We start from the raw sequence: 15,554 nt of genomic DNA, 5'->3' as shown, positions 1-15,554 counted from the left end.
CCCTCCACACTTCATTTCTTTTCTTCCTGGCCCCTGAGTGCATCTCCTAAAAAACGTTTGGTTTCCCTCGAAACCACAGAGGCTCTTTGTGTAAGCAAGGAAGGGGCACACCAGGAGGACGAAGAACCGCCTTTACTGGGGCTGCTTCGCACCCAAACCCGCAGCTCAGCTTGGGACCTGGGTCATCTCCAGGCAGCTCCTTTGCCGGCGGCAGGAACCACCACCTCCAAAACCTCTCCCGGCTCCGAGCGCCCCCGGGCACTCACCTCTCCCCGGGTTGTCTCCGGCCGCAGCCACCACTAGGGGTCAGCTGGAGCCCGGCTAATGTCCCCGCACAGCCCCAGCCCGGGGCCGGGGGACAAGACGGCACTGGCGCCTCGGACTGTTCTGATCCAAAATTAGCATCAGGCCAGGCAGCTGTGAAAGTAGAGACTTCAAAACAGTCTAAGTTGCTACCTTCAAAGGAGAAGTGTTGAAGAACTAGCCAAAAAAAAAAAAAAGGCACAATGCTAACCCTTTTGTATGTCAGAAGGACATCTGCTGTAGCTTTACCACACAAATTCAGAAAGCTGTGGTGACAGACAGCCTAAGCTGAAGTCCTAAAGGTTTAAGACCTACTCCGAATAATTTTTGACAAGTATTATTCAGGACAGTTAGCAAATGCAAAAATCATCCCTACTTAAGAAACTGGAATTGCACTCCTGCACAGTATTTTCACTACTAGAAGCCAGAGTAGCCAATTGCTTCACTGATAGAGTCAGTGATACGTTAGCACTATATATTTAAAATTATATAATAAACCAGATTTTAGCCTCTGACATATCATTAAAATGGACATTACACAGTAAACGTACAACACACAAGGCTCATGGCAAAGTTCACTGAAGTATTTCCACAGCATTTTCATCAAGCCAAGTTTTTTCTATTAATTTGATGCTTACAAATTGATGTTCTTTTGGTGAAACCACCTTGTGCACATTCTGGTATAATCTCATTCTGAAGGTATTTTTTCCCTCTTACACAGTTCAATAAATTCTTATTAAATTTTTTTTTATATTTCTTTTCCAACCTTTTGGCAAGGATTATCCTAGAAACTATTAAGTTACATGAAGAGTAGCATTGTTTCATACTCGATTTTGCTAGGAGCCTTGCAGACAAATTCATGTGGCATGCCAAGAACAACATTTAATTCTTGTGAAATGAGAAATTATAGTGACGTATATCAAAAGTATGAGAAACTGAAGAGTCCTGACTGTTTTCTCAAAGAAAGAGGAAGAAAAAACTGTGCCCCATCTGATGTGTTTTGGTAAAAGTAACCTTCGGCCCCTGGAAGCCTCAACCTGCCATTTGGTCTTTCTCTCAGAAAAACCTTCAGGTCTCCAACTAGAGATGTCACACAGCTTTCTGGCTGCTTCTTTTTTTCAGAATTAACTCAGTGTCCAGAAAAATGACAGAAATTCAGACAAGGACTTCTCATAGTGAGGCTTGAATGGTTGGAACATCTGACTAGGGGGCAACCTGCAGTTTTCATAACTTCATGCTGAAAAATACAAGGTTAAATTCTGAATGCTTCAAGAGAAACAAATCAAAGGTGTCTGAAATATCAGCAATAAAAGCAGCCTTTTAGCTCTGGCGATGACAAAGTATGTGAATGGTAACACTTGGAGCAGAGCCTGGTTTCTGGAAAGCAAGTAGCTTATTAGCAGTGCCTGCTTTGCAATTACTAGTAAAGCAGTAAGCTACTTAGCTGAATAAACCAGAAGCGAGAGACAGAGCAGCAGGGCATGCTTCTCCATCTAATCAAGTGCTCTGCACATCCGACAAAGACTGCAAAAACAGCAGAGCTGGGGTTGGGAACTGGCAGAAGACAGGGGCTACACTAATCACAGATCCAAAATTGAGCAAAGAATGGCCTTAAACAAGGATGGCTCCAGTTGCATGGGAGCCCAGGCAAAACCTAATGAAGTGGTCTAATTAGTTATGTGGCAGACAGCTTTCCTAAGTCGCAGATAAATACCTTTCCGTGCACATGAACACAAGTTTGCCAGTCACTCAAACCAAATAAAGGCACTTGATTCTCTAGACCCGTGTTTACAGAACTGAACCAAAACAAAGAATCTGGTAGGACAAGCCGCTTCCTCCGCCTTTTGTGAAGCAAAATTCTCTATTGTAGTTCATTAAGACCTGTAATAGCTCTATAAGCTTGTATATACTAGGCATTTCATAAATAAGAAGTTCTTGGCAGCTGACCAATCATCTGAATATTTCAAGGCTTGGCAATATTTCAGCACAGTCTCCATAGCAAAGGAGGTAATTTTCTCTCTATTCCCTGAAGTGGTAGCTTGCAGTTCAGTCAAATTCCTTCAACTGACCTTTCTGTGTGTTTAAAATATTTATCTTTGAAATAACTTGTCATTCTGTTCCAGTCTGTTGTAGTGGTTACAGGAGAAAACCCAAAACCCAGGATAAGAACCTGATTATAGCTCATACCATTACTGAGTCCTCCCCTGGCAGACACTGATGAGAAATGACCAATTAACAGTCATCCTCTAGTCTATGGATTAGGCCTAATTAGCCAGACTGAGCTGTGCCTAGGAAAATAATGACATTTCCCCTATTTGCATGGGAGAGGACACTCAGCATAGCTTGGCATCAGTAGCCAAAAGACTAAAGAGGCTGTCAAAAGCAAGATGACTACTTGAAGGACAGAGTGGAAACACGATATATAGTGAAAAGAACCTTCAAGATGAGAAATCACCCCAATGTAGTGCAGCATCTCACTTGGCAGGAGTAATCCAGCATGGCTTCACTCAGCATAGAGAGAACCAATCAACTGAAACAAAACTGGAGCAACTGTTAGATTGCCACATAACAGATTAGTCTATTGGCTGTGGACATTGTGGTAATATGTTGAAAAATAAGACCTAGTACCGACTGCAGCTAAATTTAAAATGAATGTGTCTTATCACTTGCTGAAGCCTCACTGAAAAACATGCCAGATCCAAGACAAACAGCACAAAGCAGGGCAGGCAGTAATTTCACACCTTTATAAGCACCATCTCTTCCTTCTGGAGGCTGAAAACCTTCCAGAGGCCAGTGGTCACAGCAGGACTTCCTTCAGTGCCTATCTAGATATTCGTTTCACTCCTGCCTTTGATGTCTCTGTACATAAGCAGCAGTGTTGCAGGGCTTCCCGAGGCTCCAGCTTACGAGGTGCTCTACAACACTTTGGAAGAGAGAGCTCACAGCCCCCTGAGCTTGGAAGAGATCAATCCGCGCTTTGTTTCAATGAGGCTGAAATGACTAGGGATACAATTCAAACAATTCCCAGATGAGAGGCCTGGGGCTTCCAAGAGGACAACAATAGGGTCAAGAAGAGGAAGTATTGGGGGCAAACATATTTTGGCTGGGTGTGAGGATCCCCACTATGTGGGATTTGTTCTTTTTCCCTTTAGATGCAAGTCCAGTTTGGCTAAACAGAACCAGGCTGCTTTCCACTTGAATGAACAAGCAGTTTTGCAATAAGAAACAGTCCTTTGTAGTTTTTATGAAACTGTAAGACTGACCAAAAGCATTTTGCTATTGTTAAAACTACTAAAATAGGATTTCTGACTGTTTCTGCTGACTTATGAAATGATTTTTAACACAGCAATAAGAGAAACTGTCACTTAAGACTGGAAATTCCCACAGTTGCTAAACAGAAAAGCAGAGCAAAATCTTTTCAATGTCATGCCTTGTGCAAAAATATTTAACAATTAACGGTCTTGAGTTTCTTGTGCATTTTTCTAAATATTGCAGTTGTTTTGCAGAGACCGCTGTGAACACAGCTGTGCCAAACCAACAAACAGTTGAGACTATTGTTGGTATTTTGGCAAACCTATCTTATAGAAAAGCATGAAAGCCAGCTGGGTTGAAATTGCAGATTCAAACTTTAGGCTTTGAGGAATGGAGTATACAAAAATAAAAAGGCTTTTTTTCTGTCATATTTACCCATGCCAACAACAGCCCTTCAAGACCATTCTCAGCAGGGGATATTTCCAGGCTGCAAGACAGATATACTCCAGCAGGAAGGCAAAAAGACAGCCAGCCCATGTTGAGGACACAGCCTAAAAGGGCTGGAGTGCAGCTTAGGAATACATCAAAACTCTCAAGTTTTAGGCATATCCATCAACCCCAGTAAGTCCATTAATGGAATACAGGGGTGTTCAACATACATACTGGTGGCAAAAACCTGGCATGAAATACATTATAACACCCTGTTGCTTTATTCTGCATCATACTCTGCAAATGATCCATTGGTTTCAGTGGCTGTTTCCTGCAGTTTTATCTACAGAGTTGGAATATCTTATGTAAGTAAACAGAACAAAGACAGACCTACCAGCCGCATGAGCATGACAAACCAGCCCAAACACCTTACCTATAGCATCCCAAAGTGCCTAGTCGAGCATGCCTCCTCATATGCTACTGCACAGCCATACGCAATCAATCACACTTGCAGTTCACAGCTGTTTAAATCACCTTGAAGAACAAGATTCAGAGCACACTGATGCTGTGTGTAAGTAACCTCAATGAGTGGTGTTTTATCAGGAGTCCCACAGCCTAGGTCACCAGCAAGTCTACCTGGTGATGGGACAGAAGCAGAACAGCACAATGAGGTCCTCAGCCTGCATAATGCCTTGACCGGAGATGACACCATGGTAGCAAAGTGTGGCTTGCAAATTGTAGTTGGTTGTTTAGTTTTTCTCTCACCAGCATCAACAGGGTACAGATTCCTTCCTACCACTGAAAAGCTATTACTTGCTATAAAATAAAGAATTTAAAAATGTGTTTAATTTTGGTAGATAGCCTTTTCCTTCTAGAAGCATGCTACCAGATGTACCCATGCTGACTGAAGATGCTGTTTGTTCCCACTGCAAGATTCATTGTGATATTTCTGACAGTTACCTCTTCTACACCTCAGTTGCCAAAATGAGTCACACAAGCCCAGCTCATCTGCTTCAGTGTCCAGTCCACCAGGGTAATTTAGACTGCCATGGAAAGTCTGCTGTGATTGTGACAACATGAGACACACCATGTGTAGAGCCAGTGGATTACAGGCATTGCTGACAGTACTTGTGGTTGGCAGAGATTTTACAGTCTTGCTCATTACAGAGAATGCAACTCACCACCTAGACCTAGTAAAAGCCAGTCCTCATAAGCAAAGCAATTGTGATAGCAACAGTCAAAATGCCAGGGAGCATACACTTTTTTTTTTTCAACTGTGGAGGCCAAGAAAACATGATACAGCTCATGTTCGGAGAAGCTGATATTCTGCTATGATGCTTGATCTGGCAAGAAACTATAGTCCTTTCCTGAAAGCTGGCAAAATGCTAAACATGGGGAATTCCATGCACAGACAGTCTCAATTAAGCTATCTTTTTTGAGCTGTAAAACAGCACTAGGCACACAAAACAGCAGAAAGCACATTTGTTTCCCCTCAATCTGCACAAGCTTACCCAATTTGTAGGACAAGATGAAGAACAAACATGCATTTAATCTTTGTTTAGGCCACCTTACTCAGTATTGGCTACTGGTGGATTTCAGTTTTAAAACAGGTGGCAGTGCCAACTTGAGCATCCTGTCTTTAGAGGAACTTAAATCCAGAGCTAACAAGTCCCTTCATCATAGTCTGTACTACTCTAAAAAGAGCAAAGTTATAGTACAATTGCAACAGGTTGCAATTAACAAGCACAGAAAAAAAAAAAGCAATTATATATCTACTGCTTTAGTTCCTAGTCATGGAAATGGCTCCAGGAATGCATGTTTAGAGCTGAAATATATAAGCCAAAGCTCCTTGCAACCTTTAAAAACTGACAGTATCTTAGAGGCCAACAGATACAAATTAAGCAACAAGTTACTTAAAATTATAGCAGTTCATGACATATTAATTTATTCTATAACACTTGTTACCTGATTAAGATGATTGTGTCAATAACCTTGACAATGGATTATATGCATGGAAAATCCCAGACTGCTGCAAGGCTGAGAAAAAGTGAACTATTTCTCCAACTACCACAACCAAAATATTAATAGTTCATGTTTTCTGCCCATTCCACGTATGGATATTTCCATAAATATTTCCATGTTTATAGTCTAAAAATCCCACTGATAGTGGTTGAAATTCAGGGACACAAAGCCATTGCTTAGCAAAAGGAGAAGTGCTGTACAAATCATGCCAGTTCATTCAGCACAGCTACACGTACTTACAGATGTAAAACCAGATTTAGTACACACACGAAAGGAAAATTAGTAGAAACGCAAGGAGGAATAGCAGGTGCTCTGTGGAAGTGCATAACACTGCCTAAATACAGGGTCTTCATCTAGTACAAAGCTTGAAATCATCTCAGTTTGCATATGGGTTCTCCAATTCACCAGCCTCTGGCAGGGCATGTAGAGAACATGAAATTTTGTTGGCTAAGGAGGCAGAGTAAAACTGATTTGGGGGACTCCTTGTAGTAGTCTCCTTTGTGGCCAACTCCTCCTGCCACAGTGCTATTTCATACTGACATGTAGTCACCAGAAAGCAAAGTGAAACCCATATGATAATTTTACAATTCAAGGCAAATTATCTACTAAGAACAAACTTAGGTCTATACATTTTTCATTTTACCCATAACTATAGTCTACACAATTAATGCCACTCAACCGTAAGAAGAAAAATCATATTCAAATTTGCCCTTTGATCAGCAGCGTTTTTCCCTTACATGAGACAAGTTCAGTGTGGGCTTGGCTGGTCCTTTTGAGATAAAAAAAAATTACCCAGCAATTTTTCTGGCAAGTCTGTGAGGAACCAAGCCAATATTCAGCTAAAATTAAATTTCAAATTAAGATACAGTTGCTTCTGCATTTATCCTCCTCTGGATTTTATGCAGTAGAACGAAGATTCCAAAATTTCACATTTCACAATAAAGAACCCTCTTGTAAGTATTTCCAGGAATCTCACCCTGGAAAATAGACTATTTTGGCTGCATGTATGTTAATGTGAACCTGAGCCTGAGGACTTTCCCAGTGTGGGTACCCCACCTGCTCTACATCCACAGCATATGTCCCTTGAATATATCTTGCATGGCCTAGGCACAGCCACATCTGGGCAAGCCCAGGTATCCCATTTATTCTCTGAGCCTTCAGATGTTGCTGGTGCCTGTTTACAGCAACTTGGCTCAGCTTTGGGGCATGTGCAGCGTGCAAAACCTTGTGGCCTTCTGTGAAGAGCAATGTAGGACTTACCAAAGGACATTTGTGTACAAATGAAAGAAGAAAAAACAAAACAAAAAACCCCACAGATCTAGGGCCAGAAGTCTGTCTTTAGGACTTTCACAGATCTCCTGTGTGCCTATGTGTGATAACACATGTGGATAAGTAGCCATCACCCTCCATGCTGAGACTGCCCAAGAGCATCCACAGGACAGGACACATGTCTCCCTATGCCCTGAGGCCATGAGATACCTGTGGAGACCACAGAAGGCACCATATCAACCTGACTTCTGAGGGGATTAACTAAGTGGTTTCTCCTTTGGAGGGAATCTGCCAGTCTTGGGCACCCAATGCTCAGTCATAATCAGGAAAGAAAACAAAGAACCCAAAAAACCTCCAACCAACCAACAAAAAAACCCAACAAAACAAAAACAAGACACCACCACACAAAAATACCCACCACACCACAAACGAAACAGATGCTTCAAAATAAAACACACAATAATGGCTTCCATGAAATTTGGGCATGAAGGAGAACAACAGCTGCAGTCCTTGCCCAGAGCACTGAGTCAAGAGACAAAACACCTGTGACACATATTCTTCACAGATCCTCTGCTCTCCTCAAGCAAACAAGTGCTAGAGAAAGCGTAGACCTCCATAACCACACTCAAAGAAAAGCAATAGCACAATTTCTAATGAAAGTTATTGGAAAGCTGCTTTTGAACTGGCTCTCTGTCTTTCCTCTTTGTAGGAGTAGAAGCATGTGCATGTCTATCACAGAAGATGCAATCCCTCTACCAACTGTTTTTATGACTAGTAACACTAACTAATTACAGAATATTATACACAGTTGTCTGTTTGTGGAAGGATTAGCACTCTATCCCCCTAGGCACCATGCTCAAAGCTCCTCTCAAAGACCCTTTTGCATGCAGCCAGTTTCAGATTAGAAAGTTCTGGGTGATCTGCAGTAGGATCTAAATTACAGTCTACTAAGAGTCTCAAGAGTCACAACATACTGACCTTGGCCAAAGATGAGATAGACATATTCCATTTTAAAAATTGGCAGAAGCTACCTGGACACAGTAGAATACAACTTCTAACACTACTAATCTGAAATGCAGATTATCTGAAGACACCTGGAGAAATACAGTTAAACTGAGGGAAGGTTTTTGCTGAAAAGAACTTACCCAAAGAAAGAAAATTGGGCACTGAAGAAGAAAAATACATAACTTCTGAGAATGCATAAACAATGTGGAGCTAGAATTAGCAGGGATGGTAATCACCCAGCAGGTGACAAAGTTGGTCTGGATGGGAAGAGGTGCCTGTGAGGTGTTGCCACACTGGAAGCAGGAGGTAGAGCCAGCACCAGCGTGCAAGGGCACAGAGCCCCAGCAGCGGGACACAGGTGCTCCAACAGGAGCAGAGCATTGAGCAGGCAAACCTGCTGTAACTAACTGCTGCTGAATTAGTCAGAGGCCTGTACACAGGGAAGCCTACCTGATCCAGCCAATTTATCACAGAAGGAGCAAAAGCACAAGACCAAGATGCAGTCAGAGACAGCAACTGGACAATATCTGTTTCTTAAGACAGCTAGCAGAGACAAAGCTGAGAGCAATTGTGACATACAGCTGACAAACTCAAGCAGACGTCTTCAGGATCAGCTAAAACCACCTAGACTACAGTCTACGTGAAAACTAGATGAGAAAGAGAAAAAGAATACATCTGTCTGGGGAAAAAACAAATCTGTAGTGCGGTGACCAGATCCCTTCCTTTTGGCTGATCTACCTAAACTAGATGAAAAAATGTCTCTATTTTATAAGTGAGCCTGTAGTGTGTGGACATGCTAGAGAATGACACTTCATTTAGTTTAGTGTAGAATTGATCAGAAAAATAACCCCACAAAGCTTAATGAAAGGCTCTTGCTGCAAAATACAGAACACCAATGACTTTCACAGAAATATGCAGCAACTCAAAAAAAAAAATCAGTCAGGATATACATATATGGCTAAAAGACAAGTTCCAGTGCAGTGTTATGAATTATGTATTACTCTATTTTATATATTGTAAAATAACAGTTTTAGAAATATGAGCCCTTTCACATTCCTCTTCCATATAACATCTGAAACAAATCAAATCACTTGAACACAGGTCTAGTAACAACACACAAAAATGAGAGTGGGACAGATTATTTGGCTTCCTGGTATTCCCAGTTGTTCCATGACAGCAAGCAAACCATCACTAACACTGCATATTTTGGAAAATACACCAAAACAGTGACTATTTTCTCTTTGATAAACAGCATCAGCAGTCACCTTGTATACATGTAAAGTTGTTGCAACATGACATGTCAATGATACCTGCCTTCTGTCAATCACTGACAAGTTTTGCCAGGAGCACTTTGTATTGAATAAGAAACATCTTCTCTGCCCCATGGAGAGGTGAACCAAGAAGGGCAGAGTGAAGAATAAACTCTGAGTTTATTCTCCCCGAGTGGAGAACAAACTTCTCTCCAAACACAACCCTGGCCTCAGTCATTCATTTCTCTTGAGTTTGGCAGTGAAGTATTCACAACATTCAACTTCGGTGCTTATAGCAGGCAGCTTCAATTCCCTATCATTATATATGGGAAAGACAGGCCAAATTCTCCATTTTCATCCCAAGACTAACCATATGAACTGAGGAATAACATACTGTTTTCTTGCAAACCCATTTCAAAAGTCTCCCCTCCCAGGCTTGTCGAGAAAATAGGAGTCAAGAAATTATAGTGTTTTAAGAAGAAGCTGTTGTGAAATCATCTTGGACTCCAAGCATTTTCCTTCCAGCAAGGACACGCCACAACAGAGGAAGTCAGCAGAAACCCTGTCCTTTCATTGCTGGTACCTGACATCTTGAGTGCCTGGTGACAATTAACATCAGACGACAGAGACAAACACTGTTTTTTCCTTCTACCTTAGTAACTTAAGTGTCTTCTACTGCTCGGGTTAATGATGGTGAATAGTGACATTTTTACTCTTACTACCTCAACCACAGCAACATAAAAACTCTGCAGGGAAAAGCTGAGTCCAAAGTTCCAATCTAACACCTTAAGCCTCAAACAAGCCTGCCCCTTTGTATTCTGAAAGCATTGCATATGCAGAAGGATGGCGTCTGTCCTTCTGTATTAGATTTTATCATCTGCTTAATATACTGATGTTAAGATAAAAAATAAGGAGCTTCTACTTTATTAGTTCCTCTTTTTATAGTGCTGAATCCTCAGCTGAATACAAATTAATTTCTTAGTCTTGTTAGTTTTTATGGCCATAAGGGGTATTTGGCAACTGTTGGGATAAGATCATTTCCATCAGTCCATCCCTCTTTCAGTCTCTCCCCCACCCTTTGCTCTCAGGTATTTATTAGAGCATCAATCACAATGGTATCTAGGCTCAAACTGTCACCTGACTAATGGCCTGTGGCTTTCAGATACCATAGCAACTTAACAACACACATCAGCATATACCTCTGTCACTGCAACGATGCAGTGTATTTAAAATACGGCACCCACGCTACCAATGTGTGCTGCTTTTTGCACAAGGTCAAGACAATCTGCGCCAGACCTACCAATCTCTAGGCATGAGAATGTGACTGAGTTAAGCAATATCTTTTGAGAGTGCAAATAAATAAATTACTGAAGCAAGGCCCAAGTGGTTTTCCTACAGAGGGAAAAAAAATAAACCACTCTAATGTCATCAAGGGTGCTAATGTCAGCTAGAGTCACTGTCACCCCTCAAAGCAAGACAGGGGATCCAGCATGTGTAGGGGGTTTGAAGTGCCTAGCTCAGCAGCACCTACAACTGTCAGAGCTGAGCATCCTCCTGCCACCAAGGGAGGGGGCACCCAGGACACGGGGGTAGCTCAGGACAGCTTGGTGCTCTGCAAACACAATCTGACTCATTCAATAACGTAAAGACAAAACTCTTCTGATGTGCTTATCTAAATGCTCACTGCCTTTCAAAGGCTGCACCCACCCACTCCCTGCCTTCTCCACCTTCCTAGTCACACAGTTATTTGGTATTCAATCCCTTTGTCTTCTTGCTCAAGTCGGCTCTCATAATTGATAGTGAAGCAATTTCCAACATAAACTGCATCCATTAACATACAAAAACCAGAATACATTTGGAGTGTTTCACTGCTTGGGGGGTGCCAAAAAAGCTTAATAAGAATTGAAGAAAATGAATGGACTTGAACTGAATAAAGGCATTTATGTCTTGATTTTTTTTTTTCCCCTCCCTTTGTAGAAGGACTCTGATGACCCCCCTGAAAAATAAAACATGGACACTCCTTGCAGAAGACCTGAAAACCCATCAAATCTTCATTATTTATTTCAGACCTAAGCTGGGTGCAGATATATGCATGTTGAAATACTGAAGAATGGTAATCACAGTATAATGAGTATTCTCATCTGCATTAAAAGCTGATCTTGCATTCATCAGATCAAATCCAATACTTAGCCTGTGAGTTCATTCACTGCTATAATATATTCCATTTCTCTTGATCCATCTGTCAGCACATTGTGTTTTATGTAGAGAGTACGAATGGCTATACAAGGCTCTAAATAGAGGGGCTGGATTTCTTCTTGATCCTCATGGGGAATCTTATGAAACAAATTTTGCTTTACTATGAGCTTTTCTTCTCACCTGCCTTGGCAGAAGGTCTCCATATGATGTACAAGTACCTCCAGCTTAGCAGGTGCTCTTTGATTCTTACAAAGATGTTTGTCTCAGCAACTTCTTATACAACACTTGCAATGAATAAATTGGACACTACAGTGTAGTACCCTGCCATCGTCCATTTGAAATATGCCCCTTCCAGTTATGAGTATCCTCATAAACTCACTTTATTGCAACTGCAAATCTTTCCCCATTCTCTGTTACTTGATCTGATTTTTTTTTTTTTTTTGGTTTGTTTGAAGTCATATAGTAGTTTTGTGTCTTTTGAGCCTCATTATACATTTGTCAGATCTAGGAGTCATGGTGGCTGGCCATCTCTTTTCATGAAAGAAAGCTTTGAACTTTTATAAATTACAGGCAGTAAAGGATGTTCTGCAGTTTCAGCATCTCTCTGTCCCCTCTCTCCCCCCACCCCTTTTGCAGGCATTTAATTGCTGATCCAAGGCCTTTCACTGAGCTGTGGCTTTCCTTTGAGAAACTCATACATTGCTGCACACAAGACATGGTATCAGTTAGCTTTGCTCTCTCCTCTGCCCCAGCACACACGTACAGGTTTAAGACTCATAGCACCACTTCCCAAGGAAACAATTACAGCTTTCTGATGGGTACTTACTAGCAGGAAAAACATAAATTGTTACCATTCAAATGCTTACCAGAAACCTGTCAATCCTAAACGCTGATATACTGCTGTTAGAGCTGAAATGGAACTTAGCCTACCACTGTTTATTTACTTTGCAGATCTGCAAAAAACACAACACTGAGGCTACTCTTTAACCTGCTAAGAGGAAGCTGTCATGGGAAGAGAGGGAAGAGTAATGGACACAGCTTGGAATAAGGCGCTAAGAAAAGCTTGCATGATGATTGTTGGATCTGGAAGTTAGTCTACTCAGTAGTGCTATTTACTTTGAAATTTTAAACCAAGATGTCACCTGTGCAGTCTGCAAATTGAAAGAGACGCTATAAAACTAGTTGTTTTTTAACTCCCTCCTTTTCAAGGTTTCAGCCCTCATTGAAATGGTATGGCTAGCAGACTGCCTTTACAGCATTGTCAGAGAGGAGGCAAAATCTAGAAGCTGCCCTTCCCTCTGGTCATGCAGGGTTTCTCTCCCTCTGCCCTCAACTTCCAGCTCTCCTCAGGCAAGTGCAGACACAGTTCATTTGTGGTCAGCTGCAGCCAGACCCAAGCTGGCTCCTGAGAAGCACTGTGCTGTAACAACCTGTGCAAATAAAAACCATTCCTCCTCCACACCACCATCCCATAGCAATGCACTTCATAGAGGTATCAACATCTCCACCAGATAACCTTGTATACATAGTTTTACAAGTGACATGCTTCGGAGTTGACTGATAAAATTCCTTTCCGTAACTATAACTCAGGAATTCCGTATCTATCCATCTTATTTATCACACCCATTCCAGCTGAGGCACATCAGTCAGGACACTGCTTAAACTGAGACATATATACCAAGAACAGTGAAGTTAGGCTTCAAATGAAAATAAAGCCACAGCTTTAACTGTAGCAGAACTGCAGAGCAGTCAATCCTTTTACAGTTTCCTCCATCTATAAAAATAATCTAGATTTACACAGAGAAGTATCAAACTGTTTTCCAAGTGGCTTGGAAATACCTCGGAGGGTATCAAGGCTTTTTTAATTTTTACTTCTGCATTTTAAGAAATCATCTTCAACTCTCTAAAGGAGACTTCAGTTACCACTCATAGGTCACTTTACACATTCAATTAATCTCAAACTATTTCAAACTACTACAATTCTTGGATAAAGAAAATTTTAAGGAAACAAGCATTTACCAAATACTCTAGAAACAGTGAGAGATTTATCAAGTAAACTTAAGTCCAAGCTAGAAAAGCCCAAAGACTAATCACATTCACTACAACCTTAGATGAAAGGGTTTTTTTCCTAAGTTTCACACTTTTGCACCTATTTTTGTATTACTCAAGCCTTCCTACAGGTTACACTACACTCCTCATCAGTATTGATACATCTTCCCTAACCAAGCTTGGAAACAAACAACATACCAATATAGAGCCCCTCATTTACTAGCACTTGTCTTTCAGGAAGGTTAGAAGCAAAAAAAGTTGCCATGCAACCAAACTCACATGTGCTGTCTTCCATCCAAGAGCCAAAGAGCCTCCTCTCTCTTCAGGAGATGCTGAAACACCTCCCCAGGCCAGCAGACTAACCTGCTCACTGAGCAGCCTCCCCCAGGGCTGCTTCTTGTGAGCTCACTCACTCATTATGACAACATTGCAGTCAGCTGGGGTCATCTACAAGAGTGGGCCTGGGAGGACTGCCTCTTCTTCCCTGCTGCTGAAGATGAAGAGTTTACAGAGAAATAAAGTGCATAATCTTTGCAATAAATGTATGAAGGGCTATTGCCACAGCACTATCATTTTTTGCATCTGCAACCCCAATGCTTGGTTGGGCCAGGGTACCAGCTCAGTAATGAAAGCTGATGCTATTCCTGGTCTCAAGTAATCATCTCCTGTCAATACTGGCTTTATCTTTTTCTTGTGTCAATGTCATGCTGGATATTTATAATCATTCAGCAAGTCAATTAATATATCCAAACACACAGGTTGTGTTTGCCACTTTAAACTGTTGAGTTTCTGAAATCTTTTTGAACTAGCCAATCTTTAACCATCTTCTCATAGGGTAATTGCTGACTCTTACTGTTGCTATGTTCTAATTGTTCATTTTGTTAAATATAAATCAAGATTAAATATAAACAGAAATTACATGTAACAGATAATAGAACCATACATTTCAATACAGTATTCCAGAATCTGTATTTCTACAGCATTTTATAGCTTTCTATTTTCTATTTACCATGAAATCCTGCTTTGAGGTTTGGTGTGTTGTATTTTTGTTCTGTTTTGGTTTGGTTTTTTACTCAAAATAGTCCTGATAGTTTTCCTAGAATTGATATAATCAAATTCAGTTTTCCTGTCCAGGTGTTTCCACTCACCTGTGCCCTTGCTTTCTCAGTTTTTCTGTCTAAAATCCCAAGCCTGTCATAATTTAATTCAATTTAATTTAGACTGAACACCACATGATGGCTTGATCCAAAGTCACTTCCAATAGTGACAACTCAGTTGTTTCTCACTGACCTCATTCAGTTCCCTACCCAGACGAGATAATTGTGTATGATTAGGTGTCACCTACATGATTACAGCTTTCATAAATACTTGGTCTTACAAGTGGCTGTTCTATGACAGTCCCACTGTCTTAACAATTCTGCTGATGGTGTACAGTGACGATGGAAATGAATTTCGGTCTTTTTACTAGCTCATTCTAGTGTTCTACCAAGAAGTAAATAGCAGTAAAATTTTTTGTTTTATTACTAACATGCATGAATGTATCTTTTATCATATGAAACAAATAGTCTGAGAAGCACACCACCAACCTCTCAGGAAAGATTTCTGTAATGTATTTCAGCTTCACATTGTTTATAAATTTGTCTGTCCATGTGTTTGAAGAAATCAATGGGAATGCTTGTCCTACAGATTTGAGTCTTGTGGTGGAGTAAACTGAGGTCTAATAAATGCTGTCTGGGATTGTGAATTATCTGTATAATCTGATACCTGAAGTTACACCAA

At 41.0% G+C, this 15,554-nt stretch overlaps 1 long non-coding RNA gene across 1 annotated transcript in view; it reads right to left on the bottom strand.

Annotated features, from left to right (window-relative positions):
* LOC135579479 (uncharacterized) overlaps positions 1-14,250 on the bottom strand; it is a 59,179-nt gene extending 44,929 nt beyond the window's left edge. The window contains exon 1 of the long non-coding RNA XR_010472627.1: positions 14,055-14,250. This is a non-coding gene — a long non-coding RNA (uncharacterized LOC135579479). The remainder of the gene's footprint in view (positions 1-14,054) is intronic.
* Positions 14,251-15,554: the final 1,304 nt, after the last annotated feature.

This window comes from Columba livia, chromosome 4 (assembly GCF_036013475.1).
Source record: "Columba livia isolate bColLiv1 breed racing homer chromosome 4, bColLiv1.pat.W.v2, whole genome shotgun sequence".
NCBI lineage: Eukaryota > Metazoa > Chordata > Aves > Columbiformes > Columbidae > Columba > Columba livia.
The sequence above is the reverse complement of the archived record's forward strand: the minus strand, read 5'-3'. Positions and strand labels throughout refer to the sequence as shown.